This window comes from Notamacropus eugenii, chromosome 3 (genome assembly GCF_028372415.1).
Source record: "Notamacropus eugenii isolate mMacEug1 chromosome 3, mMacEug1.pri_v2, whole genome shotgun sequence".
In the NCBI taxonomy this organism is placed as follows: domain Eukaryota; kingdom Metazoa; phylum Chordata; class Mammalia; order Diprotodontia; family Macropodidae; genus Notamacropus; species Notamacropus eugenii.
In genome coordinates, this window is record NC_092874.1 from 346,112,637 (window position 1) to 346,127,122 (window position 14,486).

Consider the following 14,486-nt stretch of genomic DNA (forward strand, 5'->3'; position numbering starts at 1 on the left):
GGATCCGGCTGGAATACAAAAGAAATACTGGAGGCCGCTCTTGGCAGTTTGCGGTCTATCCGAGTCTGTTATACACAATTACGCCGTAGGAAAACTGAGAATTTACGGGAAATGAAAGACTAATGACCACAAATTAAAATGAACAAAACAAGGAAGGAGCCCCCAAATTGATTAATCCCAGAAAGTGGAATTGGACACACCTTGTATTAACTAACAAACAAAACAAAACACAAGAGATTTTGAAGTGTATTCTACCAAATGTTTGAAGGGCAGTTAATGCCTATGCTACTTAAGTCATTTTCAGTAATTGAGAAGTAAAGCACTTTTATCAAACTCCTTTAATGATACAAATATGGTTCTATTATGTAAACTAGGAGGGATAAAGCTGAAAAAGAGAACAGCGGTGGAATAAAACTGTCAATGAGTATTGATGCAAAAAAATTAAAAACTAAAAGCAGGTCCCCAAATTATCCACTGTGACCAAACTAAATTTATATCTTAGTTGCAAAGTGGATCAGCATTAAGAAAACAATGAGTAAAACTCGCCACATTAAGAATACAACCAAAACAAGAATATTAGCAGAAATGGCCAGAGAAGCCCCCCCCACAATAAAATCATATATCTAAAACCAAAAGCTAGCCTTATTTTAAATGCAGAAGTATTGAAGGTATCTATATTACTTGTCCATTTAAAATAACAAATATAGTCTCTCCTTTTCCTATTATTTGACATAGTTCTATGTTCATGATAGCAATGAGGCATGAGAAGGAAATTAAAGTCAAAAATATCTGCAGTGAGGGGACAAATTTATCCCTATTTGCTTACAACATGAGAGTTTGCTTAGAAAACCCCAAATAATTAGTAAAGAGATGATCAATAACGTCATTAAAGTAGCAGAATACAAAATAAGGCCACAAAAATCATCAGTATTTCTATATAGGAACGATAAAAACCAAAAGGAAATGATAAAGAAAAATTCCACTCAAAGTAACCGCAAAATGTACAGACTATCAGAGTCATCCTACTAAGATACACTGACGATATACATAACAATAATTACAAAATTTGCTTTACAGAGAATAATATTCATGGCCCCTGGTTTGACAATGTCAATATAACAAAAATGCATCCTGGGCCATCTTGAGTCATCTTGATGAATATCTGGCCACTGGACCCAGATGGCTCAGGGGAAGAAAGTGAGGTTGGTGACATTGCACAGCCCTACCTCCCTCAAATCAAACTCAATGGCAAGTCATGTTGTCATCTTGGTGTCATGGTCCTCTTTGAGAACAAAGGACAAACACAATGATAATAAAAACTTCACCACCTAAACTAATGCGCCATATTTGTGTGAAAGCAATCAGCCTTTTGCCACAGCTGAACCAAAGCATATTCATTTTATTGGTTACATGAAGCTACATGGGAAAGACTGAAAGTCTAAAAGTTTAGTTCTATATAACAAGAATCTCTCCAATGAACTATACAAAAAAACTTTTTTTATATCCCTAGAGAAAACTGAATCAGAAGCATAGAGGAAGAAAGGAATGTATTAGAGGATCATTGACACTGAGAAATTGCTATATCTCAGCCATTTATATGATTAATTGATACATTCAAACAGGGCCACCTTGATGGAGCTAATAGGACTCTTTAAGAAAGATAAAATGTTAACAGATTATGGGTTATCAAAAATCACACAGTCAAGCAAGCAAAAGACTTTCACTATTCTGCCTAAGGACAATGAATCATCCCTGAGTTTTCTAAGGGAGGCAGGGACTAAGTTACTCATAGCCCTTCATATTGATGCTATACTTTTAAAAGCACAAAAACAAAATAACAGTACCAGTCCTTTGATCTCATGATTAAAGTATTATTTCATGATAGAGACAATGTGCCATGATGGGAGTTATTCTGTTTCTGAAGCCTAGAGGCCTTTTTGGCAACTACTTTACCTTTCTAAGGCTAAGATGCCCAATCTCATGATCCAAAACTCTGGATTGCTTCTCTTCTCTAATGGGACATGTACTCACTATTGGAATGTGATTCAGTCAGCTGGCAAATATTTACCTCTCTAGAAGGTGAGGGGATAGGGAGAGGGAAGTACACATGACACACTTTTAACTTTAATCTGTATCATTTCTCCATCATTTTCCTAAGTCTAGAAATCAATAAAATAATAACTCAAGGTCTGATTTACAAATTTGTATTTGCAGTTTTCCAAGTTGTAAATGTTCACACTGAAAAATTAGCAATCACCTCTTTTGAATTGGATTGAGCTGGCTCCAGCATAGCCCTAGAATCAGTCCTGGGAACCACAACACTCGCTCTGAGTTGAGATCTAAGATTGCCATTTCCTGTAAAACAACCCAGTATGACAGCCTTACATCTCATTTGCAGTGTTCACTCACTCTTAGAGTCATCTTTCACTCTTTGATGTACCTCAAACCTTGACTGCTCTGCTAACTTCTTATGTCTTTGTTAAGTACAAATTTTCATTAATAATTAGCCTGAGCTTTGCAAAACATTATTTTGAGGATACATATTAATCTTTTTCCTTTTTGAAATATATTTCAATCCCTTCTTTGGTTTCCAATTGAGCTAGAGTAATCCTAGGCAACTGAAATTGATTTTTCCTTCACAAACAAATGCCTTCCTCTTGGCTAGTTGTGAAGTTTACAATTTGCTACTGAAATTCTGAAATTTAAGCTCCGTACTTGGAGCACCTGCCTTCACAAGTTCAACATGCATATCTGTTATGCATGGGTATGCCCTAGAGTTCTGTATTGCTCCCTTTACTTTTCTCTATATTTTCACTCTTGGTGATCTCATCAACTCAAAAGATCTCTTTTTTGTTTGTTTGTTTTGAAGGTGATTGCGGTTAGGTGACTTTCCCAAGGTCACACAGCTAGTAAGTATCTGAGGCTGAATTTGAACTCAGGTCCTCCTGATTCCAGGGCTGGGGCTTTATCCATTGCACCACCTATCTGCCCTTCAAATGGTCTCTTTATTGTTAAATTCAATCAATTTTTTCTCATATCTTATTTTTCTTACCTTCTCCTCAACATTTGACCACTTTTATCCTTCAGGATAACTTTTTCTTACTAAGTTTTCATAACATTGCTTTGTCCCCGTTATTCTCTTTATCCTTTTGCCAGTCAGACTCTTCCTTCTAGATCTCTTTTGCAAGTTAATCATTCTTGATTTAGGCCATAGTGGAGGTTCAGTCTCAGGACTAGAAAGCAATGCTGTACTTGGGGGACAGAGCCAAGATGGTGGAGTAACAGCATGCATTTTCTAGAGCACTGCCCCCAATCCCAGCCAAATACCTGTAGAAAATGACTCTAAACATATTCTGGAGCTGCAGAACACACAGAAGTAAGGAGTGAAGCAAATATCCAGCCCAAGACAGCCTGGAAGGTCACCAGGATATGTCTATCACACCAAACATTGGGTAGGGCACAGTGCAGTGTGGGCTGTACCAGCACAGACAGGAAATGAGCAGGCCTTGGGGAGACTGAATCTCTCACATCTGTGGCAGTTTTCAGACTTTGGGATCCCAAAACACCAAGGACAAATTGGAAGGTCAGTGGAAAAATCCTGTGGGTCCAATGTGAGAGAGATGAGTGGTCCAGCCCCAGCCCCAGGGCGACAGAGGGAGAAGGGGAGGAGGAACTCATAGCAGCAGCAGGGATGGAGACAGCCACTGCTTCTGGATCTCTAGGCCCACAGATTATAGGGGAATGAAGCAGCTGACAGTACACTCCCTCACCCCCACTAAAAGCAGAGATCTACCTTGACAAAGAGCTCAAAAGTCAAGTAAATGACTGGGGAAATGAACAACAACTGAAAAAAGAATCAAACTGTAGAATTTTACTTTGGTGACAAGGAAGACCAAAATATGCAAACAGAAGACAACAAAGTCAAAGCTCCCCCATCCAAAGTCTCCAAGAAAAAGTTGAATTGGTTATAGGCCATGGAAGAACTCAAAAAAGGATTTTGAAAATCAAGTAAGAGAAGTAGAGAAAAAATTGGGAAGAGACATGAGAAAGATTCAAGAAAATTATGAAAAATGAATCAATTGCTTCCTAAAAGAGACCCAAAAAAGTGCTGAAGAAAATAACATGGTAAAAAATAGATTAACTCAAATGACAAAAGAGATCCAAAAAGCCAATGAAGAAAAGCATGCCCTAAAAAGTAGAATTGGCCAGATGGAAAAGGAAACCCAAAAACTCAATGAAGAAAATAATTCCTTAAAGATTAGAATGTAGCAGATGGAAATTAGTGACTTTATAAAAAATCAAGAAATTATGAACCCAAACCAAAGGAATGAAAAAATAGCAGACAATGTGAAATATCTCATTGGAAAAACAACTGACCTGGGAAAATAGATCCAGGAGAGACAATTTAAAAATTATGTGACTACCTGAAAGCTATGACCAAAAAAAGAGCACAGACATCATCTTTCAAGAAATTCTCAAGGAAAACTGCACTGATATTCTAGAACCAGAGGGTAAAATAAATATTGAAAGAATTCACCAATCACCTTCTGAAAGAGATCTCAAAAGAAAAACTCTTAGGAATATTGTAGCCAAATTCCAGAGTTCCCAGGTCAAGGAGAAAATATTGCATGCAGCCAGAAAGAAACAATTTGACTATTGTGGAAATACAATCAGGATAACACAAGATCTAGCAGCTTCTACATTAAGGGATCTTGGGACTTAGAATATGATATTGCAGAAGTCAAAGGAGCTAGGATTAAAACCAAGAATCAGCTACCCTGCAAAATTGAGTATAATACTTCAGGTCATTCAATAAAATAGAGGACTTTCAAGCTTTCTTGATGAAAAGACCAGAGCTGAATAGAAAATTTGATTTTTAAACACAAGAATCAAGAGAAGCATGAAAAGGTAAACAGGGAAGAGAAATCATAAGGGACTTACTAAAGTTGAACTGTTTACATTCCTACATGGAAAGATAATATTTATAACTCCTGAGACTTTTCTCAGTACTAGAGAAGTTGGAGAGATTATATACATATAGACAAAGGGCAGAGGGTGAGTTGAATAGGAAGGGATGATATCTAAAAAATAAAATTAAGGGATGAGAGAGAAATATATTGGGAAGAGAAAGGGAAAAATAGAATGGGGCAAATTATCTCTCACACAAAAGAGGCAAGAAAATCCTTTTTCAGTGGAAGGGAAGAGAAGGGAGGTGAGAGGGAAAAAGTGAACCTTTCATCACATTTGACTTAAGGAGGGAATAAGATGCATACTCAGTTTGCTATGAAAATCTATCTTATACTACATGAAAGTACAGGAGAAGGGGATATGCGGGCAGTCTAGGGATGATAGAAGGGAGGGCAAATGGGAGGAGGACGTAATTAGAAGTTAATACTTTTGGGGAGGGATAGGGTTAAAAGAGAGAATAAAATAAATGAGGGGGCATGATAGGATGAAGGGAAATATAGTTAGTCTTCTACAGCATCACTTTTATGGAAGTCTTTTGCATAACTACACATATATAACATATGTCAAATTGCTTGCCTTCTCAGTGAGGATGGGTAGGGAGGAAGGAAGGGAGAGAAGTTGGAACTCAAAGTTTTGAAAACAAATGTTAAAAATTGTTTTTGCATGCAACTGGGAAATCAGACACATAGGCACTGGGTTATAGAATCTATGTTGTCCTCCAAGAAAATAGAGGGGATGTGGATAAGAGAAGGGAGGGGTGTGATAGAAGGGAGGGCAGATTGAAGGAAAGGGTAATCAGAATACACGCTGTCTTGGGGTGGACAGAGAGGAGAGAGGGGGAGAAAATTTGGAACTCAAAATCTTGTGGAAATGAATGTTGCAAACTAAAAATAAATGTTAGAGTTAAAAAAAAGAAATGATATACTTAGAGGCCATATGACATTTAACAAAAGAAACTTACTTAGGGGGGATGGAGCCAAGATGGCTGAGTAGAAAGATGCACATACACTAACTCTTCCCCCACAGCCCATTAAATACCTGTGAAGAAAGACTCTTAAATTCTAGAGCAGCAGAAGCCACAGAACATCAGAGTGGAGTAGATTTCCAGCACCAGGGTGACCTGAAAGACTGACAGGAAAGGTCTGTCACACCAAACTGGAAGTGGAGCCCAGCCCAGCCTTGGCTGCCCAGCATTGAGAGGAGGACCTGAGCTGGCCTTGGGGGCAGAATCCCCAACAGCACTAGCTGCGGTTTGTAGATCCCTCAACCCACAGATGCCAAAGGTCAGTGAGAGGGTTTTTTCAGCTGACTGAGAAGGGAGTGGTATCTTCCCATAACTTCAGCCTCAGGAGGTGGCAGAGGCTGCACCAGAGAGCAGACCTCATCTATTGCTGGATTGCAAAACCCCTGGAGGAACTGAGCAGCTGATCCCTACCTCAGTCCTGTGTACCTGCCCTGCCCCCACCTAATGCTCCTGGGAGATTTGAGCAGCTCATCTTTATCTCACACTGAATGGTGACCCTGCCCCCACTGAAAGCCCCTGAGGGAACTGAGTAGTTTTGAATCTTAGTCCCCAGTGCTGGCTTGGTGGAACTAGAGGCTAGGTGATTGTGGAGAGGACATTCTATTACTCACAGATTCTGGGCACAAAAGTTTCTTGTTGCTCCCAGGCCAGTGTATACACTTGACTGTGCCACCTTGGAGGAACTGAGATCTTACAGATCCCCAGAATATACCCTACTTTTAAAAAAGGACCCAAAAGTCAAGTAACTGGTTGTAACAGTAACAAAAAAGGGGAAAAAATAAGACTATAGAAGGTTACTTTCTTGGTGAACAGATATCTTCTCCCATCCTTTTGAATGAGGAAGAACAATGCTTACCATCAGAGAAAGACGTAAAACTCAAGGCTTCTGTATCCCAAACATTCAAAATGGTCTCAGGCCATGGAAGAGCTCAAAAAGGAATTTGAAAATCAAGTAAGAGAGGTGGATGAAAAATTGGGAAGAGAAATGAGAGAGATGCAAGAAAATCATGAAGAGTGGGTCAACACCTTGCTAAAGGAGACCCCCCAAAAAAGCTGAAGAAAATAACACCTTTAAAAATAGGCTAACTCAATTGGCAAAAGAGGTTCAAAAAGCCACTGAGGAGAAGAACACTTTAAAAAGCAGAATTAGCTAAATGGAAAAGGAGGTTCAAAAGCTCACTGAAGAAAATAGTTCTTTAAAAATTAGGATAGAACAGATGGAGGCTAATAACTTTATGGGACACCAAGAAGTCACAAAACAAAGCTAAAAGAATGAAAAAATGGAAGATAATGTGAAATATCTCATTGGAAAAACAACTGACCTGGAAAATAGATCCAGGAGGCACAATTTAAAAATTATGGTACTATCTGAAAGCCATGACCAAAAAAAGAGCCTAGACATCATCTTTCATGAAATTATCAAGGAAAATTGCCCTGATATTCTAGAACCAGGGGGCAAAATAAATATTGAAAGAAGCCACCAATCCCCTCCTGAAAGAGATCCAAAAAGAGAAACTTCTAGGAACATTGTGGCCAGATTCCAGAGTTCCCAGGTCAAGGAGAAAATATTGCAGGCAGCTAGAAAGAAACAATTTGAGTATTGTGGAAATGCAATCAGAATAACACAAGATCTAGCAGCTTTTACATTAAGGGATTGAAGGCTTGGAATATGATATTCCAGAAGTCAAAGGAACTAGGACTAAAATCAAGAATCACCTACCCAGCAAAACTGAGTATAATATTTCAGGGGAAAAAATAGCCTTTCAGTGAAGTAGAGGACTTCCAAGCATTCTTGATGAAAAGACCAGAGCTGAAAAGAAAATTTGACTTTCAAAAGCAAAAATCAAGAGAAGCATGAAAAGGTAAACAGGAAAGAGAAATCATAAGGGACTTAATTTACATTCCTACGTGGAAAGACAATATTTGTTACTCTTGAGACTTTTTTTAATATCTAGGTAGTTGGTGGGATTACACACAGACACACACACACACACACACAATTTAGAGAGAGAGAGACAGAGAGCACAGGGTGAGTTGAGTAGGATGGGATCATACCAAATATGTGAAATTAAGGGGTAACAGAGGAATATATTGAGAGGAGAAAGGGAGAAATGGAATGGGGCAAATTATCTCTCATAAAAGAGGCAAGAAAAAGACTTTTCAATGGAGAGAAAAGGAGGGGAGGTGAGAGAGAAAACATGAAGCTTATTCTCATCACATTTGACTCAACAAAGGAATAAAATGCACACTCATTTTGGTATGAAAACCTATCTTACAGTACAGGAAAGTGAGGGAGAAGGAGATAAGCAGGGTGGGAGGGGTGATGGAAGGGAGGGCAATGGGAGGAGGGAGAAATTAGAAGTCAACACTCTTGGGAAGGGACAAGGTCAAAAGAGAGAATAGAAGAAATGGGGGACAGGATAGGAAGAAAAGAAGTATAGTTAGTCTTACACAACATGACTATTATGGAAGTCATTTGCAAAACTACACATATATGGCCTATATTGAATTGCTTGCCATCGCAATGGGGAGGGGGTGAGGAGGGAGGAAGGAAGAGAAGTTGGAACTCAAAGTTTTAGGAACAACTGTTGAGTATTGTTCTTGCATACGACTGAGAAATAAGAAATACAGGTAATGGAGTATAGAAATTTATCTTGCCCTACAGGACAAAAGACAAGATGGGGATAAGGGAAGGATGGGGTGTGATAGAAGGGAGGATATATTGAGGGAAGGGGCAATCAGAATGCAAAGTATTATGGGGTGGGGGGAGGGGAGAGATGGGGAGAAAAATTGGAACTCAATATTTTGTGGAAATGAATGCTGGAATCTAAAAATAAATAAATGAAGAAAAGAAAAAATACAATATTTAGATTTAATAATTTATTACAAATTTGTGAGTTTTTTTCTTGCATTGAAATTTTGATGATGCAGTGTTACATTATATGACCACATACTATTGTATTGTAAACAAGTTATTAGATTCACATATTCTTCTTGATGCATGCTGGACTTCCTGACAGTGTGAAACACACTTGCCTGTCAACACTTGATTGTTAAGCCTGGTCAGCAGACATGACCACTGATTGGTTACAACTTCTCTCCTTTCCTTATGCTTCCACCATCCTCTTATTTTTATTCAATGCCCCCTCCCATTGCATCCAAGGCTGCTACCACCTCCCTGAATCATTCCAGCACCCCCCAGAAGGCAATTTCATCCACTTTGTGAACCTGTGGATAGGTGATGAAAATTCTGGCACAGTCATCATTCCTCATTATGGTCCACAGTCATCTGTGGTAAAGTAAGAGATTATATACCTCATGTATACAACCTATTCAGGGACCAAGAAGAAATCAATACTAAGATTCATCTCATCCCACCCACTCACTGTTTCTTGGTTCACTTATCAGAACCTCTACCTCCATAGGATCTCCTTCAGGGGATGAAACCAAATCTTTATGCCTTAACACCATTTACTTAGGACCTTTCTCTTTCTTCTCCTGAGGATTGGTGAGGACAGTTCACCTTCATCTGGAAACTCAGAAGTATCATCAAATTAACTAAAGGATTCCCTTTTTTAAGGTAAATCTATATCAGCGATACACAGAGAAAACTATCACCCTAGTATTGGTAGAAAGTAAGGCACCTCCACCTTTTTTTTTCCTCCAAGCACTCTTTATAAATTAATTGTCTGAACTATCCTGACAGAAAATAAATTTGTCAATTGAGGGAGACCTCAGTTGTTTTCCCAAGGTAGCTGAAGACCTATTAAAGGGCAGGAACCTCAAGGCACACACAGACTCATACAGGGGGCAGAATAAGAAAGGGCCAGAGAGAAAAGAGAGGGTGAGAAGGATAATAAAGAAGAAAAATAGGATGGATAGAAATATACAACTCATAATTATAACTTAGAATGTCTATGGGATGCACTCACCCATAAAACAGAAATAAATGGTAAAATGGATCAAACATCAGAATCCAAAAATATGTCATTTATAAGAAATTGAACAGATTATAAATCACCTTTCTAGGAAAAAGTTATCAGGATCAGATGGATTTACAAGTGACTTCTAGCAAACAGTTAAAGATCAATTAATTCCAATATTAAACAAATTATTTAGGATAATAGACAAAGAAGGAGTACTACCAAAGTTCTTTTATGAAACGAATATAGTATTGATACCTAAACCAGGAAGAGTAAAAACAGAAACAAAAATGATAGACTAATTTCATTAATGAATATAGATGCAAAAATTCTAAATAAATTGCTAGCTAGGAGACTACAAAAATATATTATAAAGATTATACATTGTGACCAAGTGGGATTTATACCAAGAATGTAGGGATGATTTAACATAAAACAAACTATTTACATAATTGATTATGTCCGTAACAAAGATAATAACAATCATATGACTATGTCAATAGATGTAAAAAAAGTTTTTTTATAAAGTACAATACTCATTCTTATTAAAAACATATGAAAGCATAGCAAAAAGAGATTTTTCCTTAAAATGATAAGAAGTATCTACCTAAAAATCATCAGGAAACATTTTTTATAATGAGAATAACGTAGAAGCCTTACCAATGAGATCAGGAGTGAAACAAGGATTTCTATTGTCATCAATATTACTCAATATTGTATTAGAAATGCTAGCAATAGTAATAAGGGAAGAAAAAGAGATAGAAGAAATCAGAAGGGGCAGTGAGGTAACAAAATTACCTCTTTTTTGCAGATGATATGATAATATACTTGTAAAATCCTAAAGATTTAACTAAAAAGTTAGTGGAAAGAATCAATAATTTAAGCAAAGTAGCAGGATGTAAAATAAACCCACATAAATAATCACCAGTTCTATATATCACAAACAAAACCCTGAAAGAATAGATATGATAGAGATAATAAATTTACATAATGGTACACTGTATAAAATACCTGGATGTGCACACACACATGCATTCACACATACACATTCACACACACACACACATATATACATATCCATATACCCATATATATATAAATATAGATATCTCAGGAACTATGTGAACATAATTATATAACACTTTTTTCACAAATAAAGTCAGATTTAAATAATTGGAGAAATATTAGTTGTTCATGGATAGGGAGTGCCAATATAATAAAAATGGCAACTTAATCTAATGTATTTATTCGATGCCATTCCAGTTAAATTACCAAAAAAAATTATTTTACTGCGGTAGAAAAAAATAATAACAAAATTGGTTTGGAAGAACAAAAAGTTGAGAGTATCAAAGGAATTAATGAAATAAATATAATGGAAGGAGGTTTAGCACTGCAAGATTTTAAACTATACTATAAGGCAGTAAGTATCAAAACTATCTGGTACTGACTAAGAAATAGAAAAGCAGATCAGTGAAACAGAATAGAAATATTATACACAGTAGCAAATGGTTATAGCAACCTTGGTTTTACAAATGTAAAGCTTTAAACTTGTGGCATAATAATTCATTATTTGGTAAAATAATTGGAAAAGTTGGAAAGTGAACTGGCAGAAATTGGGCATAGACCACTATTTTATACCATTTAACAAGATAAGAGCAAAGTGGCTAAATGACCTAAATATAAAGGGAGGTAGCATAACAAAATCAGAAGAATATGGAACATATTGCTTATCAGATGTATGGATAGGAAAATAATTTATGAATAAACAAGAGATAGTATTGTAAGGTACAAAATGGGTAATTTCAATATGTTAAAAGCTTTGTACAAATAAAACCAATGTAGCTAAGACTGGAAGGAAAACAAAATTGGGAGAAAATTTTTATAGATAGTTTTTCAAATAAAGGACTTATATCTCAAATATATAAAGAATTTGTCAAACTTATAATAATACTATACATTCCTCATTTGATAAATGGTTAAAGGATATGAATAGGAAGTTTTTTGATGAAATTATATATATAATATGAATAGTCATATAAAAATGCTCTAAGTTGCTATTGAATAGAGAAATGCAAATTAAACAACTTTAAGCACCTACCCAGCAAAACTGAGTATAATACTTCAGGGGAAAAATTGGTCTTTCAATGAAATAGAGGACTTTCAAGCATTCTTGATGAAAAGACCAGAGCTGAAAAGAAAATTTGACTTTCAAACACAAGAATGAAGAGAAGCATGAAAAGGTAAACAGCAAAGAGAAGTCATAAGGGACTTGCTAAAGTTGAACTGTTTACATTCCTACATGGAAAGACAATATTTGTAACTCTTGAAACTTTTCAGTATCTGGGTACTGGGTGGGATTACACACACACACATGCACACGCACATGCACACACACATAGAGACAGAGTGCACAGAGTGAATTGAAAAGGATGGGCTCATATCTTAAAAAAATGAAATCAAGCAGTGAGAGAGAAATATATTGGGAGGAGAAAGGGAGAAATGGAATGGGGCAAATTATCTCTCATAAAAGAGGCAAGCAAAAGACTTATTAGTGGAGGGAAAAAGAAGCAAGGCAAGAGAAAAACATGAAGTTTACTCTCATCACATTCCACTAAAGAAAGAAATAAAATGCACACTCATTTTGGTATGAAAACCTATCTTACAATACAGGAAAGTAGGGGATAAGGGGATAAGCAGGTTGGGGGGGAAGATGGAAGAGAGGGCATGGGAAGGAGGGACTAATTTGAGGTCAACACTCTTGGGGAGGGACAGGATCAAAAGAGAGAATAGAAGTAATGGGGGACAGGATAGGATGGAGGGAAATATAGTTAGTCTTATACAGCACGACTATTATGGAAGTCATTTGCAAAACTGCACAGATATGGCCTACATTGAATTACTTGCCTTCCAAAGGGAAGGGGTGGGGAGGGAGGGAGGAAGAGAACTTGGAACTCAAAGTTTTAGGAACAACTGTCGAGTACTGTTCTTGCTACTAGGAAATAAGAAATACAGGTAAAGGGGTATAGAAAGTTATGTGGCCCTACAGGACAAAAGAGAAGATGGAGACAAGGGCAGAGAGGGATGATAGAAGAGAGAGCAGATTGGTGATAGGGGGCAATTAGAATGCTCAGTGTTTTGGGGTGAGGGGAGGGGACAAAAGGGGAGAAAATTTGGAACCCAAAATTGTGTGAAAATGAATATTAAAAGTTAAATAAATAAATAAACCAAAAAAAAAAAAAAAAGAAAAAAACTTTAAGGTGCCATTTCACACCTATTAGATTGGCTAAGATGATAGGAGAAGAAAGCTACAAATGATGCAGGGGATGTTGAAAAATTGGGATACTAACTCACTGTTGGTGGAACTGTGAACTGATCCTACCATTTTGGAAAGCAATCTAGAATTATGCCCAAAGAGTTATAAAGTGTGTATACCCTTTGATACCACAATACTTTTAGGTCTGTTTCCCAAGGTGATTAGGGAAAAAGGAAAAGAACTTATATGTTCTAAAATATTTATAACAGCTCTCTTTGTGGTTGCAAATAACTAGAAATTGAGGAGATGCCCATCAACTGGGAAATGGCTAAACAAGTTGTGGTATATAATAATGATAGAATACTGCTGTGCTGTAAGAAATGATGAGCTTATTGATTCTAGAAAAACATGGAAAGACTTGCATGAAATAATGAAAAGTGAAGTGAGCATAAGCAGTAGAAAGAACATTGTACACAGTAACAACAATATTGTTCTAAGTACAATTTTGAACGACTGATTCATTTTGAGTTTTTTAAATGCTCAAATTAACTAAAAAGGGTCTAGGAAGGAAGATTCTGTTCACATCTAGAGAAAGAACTGATAATTAGAAGTATGTGTAGTATGGTTTTACATACATACATGTTCTCCTCCCCTACCCCTGCACACACATATATATACTTACACACATATATTTGCATCTAATGATAGCCTTTTCTGGGGCAGGCAGGGGATGCAGGGAGGGAGAAAAAAAAGTGCATAGCAAATGACAACAATAACAACAAAAACCCTAGAAAGAAGCTCTGAAATTAGGATAGCATTGAAAATGATGTATACTATTTATTGCATAGTTTTTCAAAGAAAAGCAATGTGAAATGAAAATTCATGATTTTATATTAAATCCTGTTTTCATGTTGTGCTGTGTGGATGGAAACATTCTCTCTCTCTCTCTCTTTTTTTTTTTTTGGCCTTTTTGTGTTTAAGTTCAAAATGAATTTTTAAAAAAATCTTTTTTTTTTTTTTTAAAGTTGGCCATTCTTATCAGGTAAGTCTTCCTGGAGGAAAGTGTAATCACTAGGTGTCACTGTGATGGCCAGCTAGCTGAGCTCTCCTCATTCTCTTGCCCAACAGAAATGGGTAGAAACAAAATTCTCCCAAATCACACCTAATTTTGACCTTTAGAGCCAGCTTGGGGTGTCACCTTTCTCCTAGTCACTATCCTCCAAATTTTCCCCTCCTTTGCCTTCTACTGGGTTGGGGAGAAAAAAGGACAATTCAATTACAGTGAATGTGAGAGCTAGCTTACTTAGTCAAAGTGGCA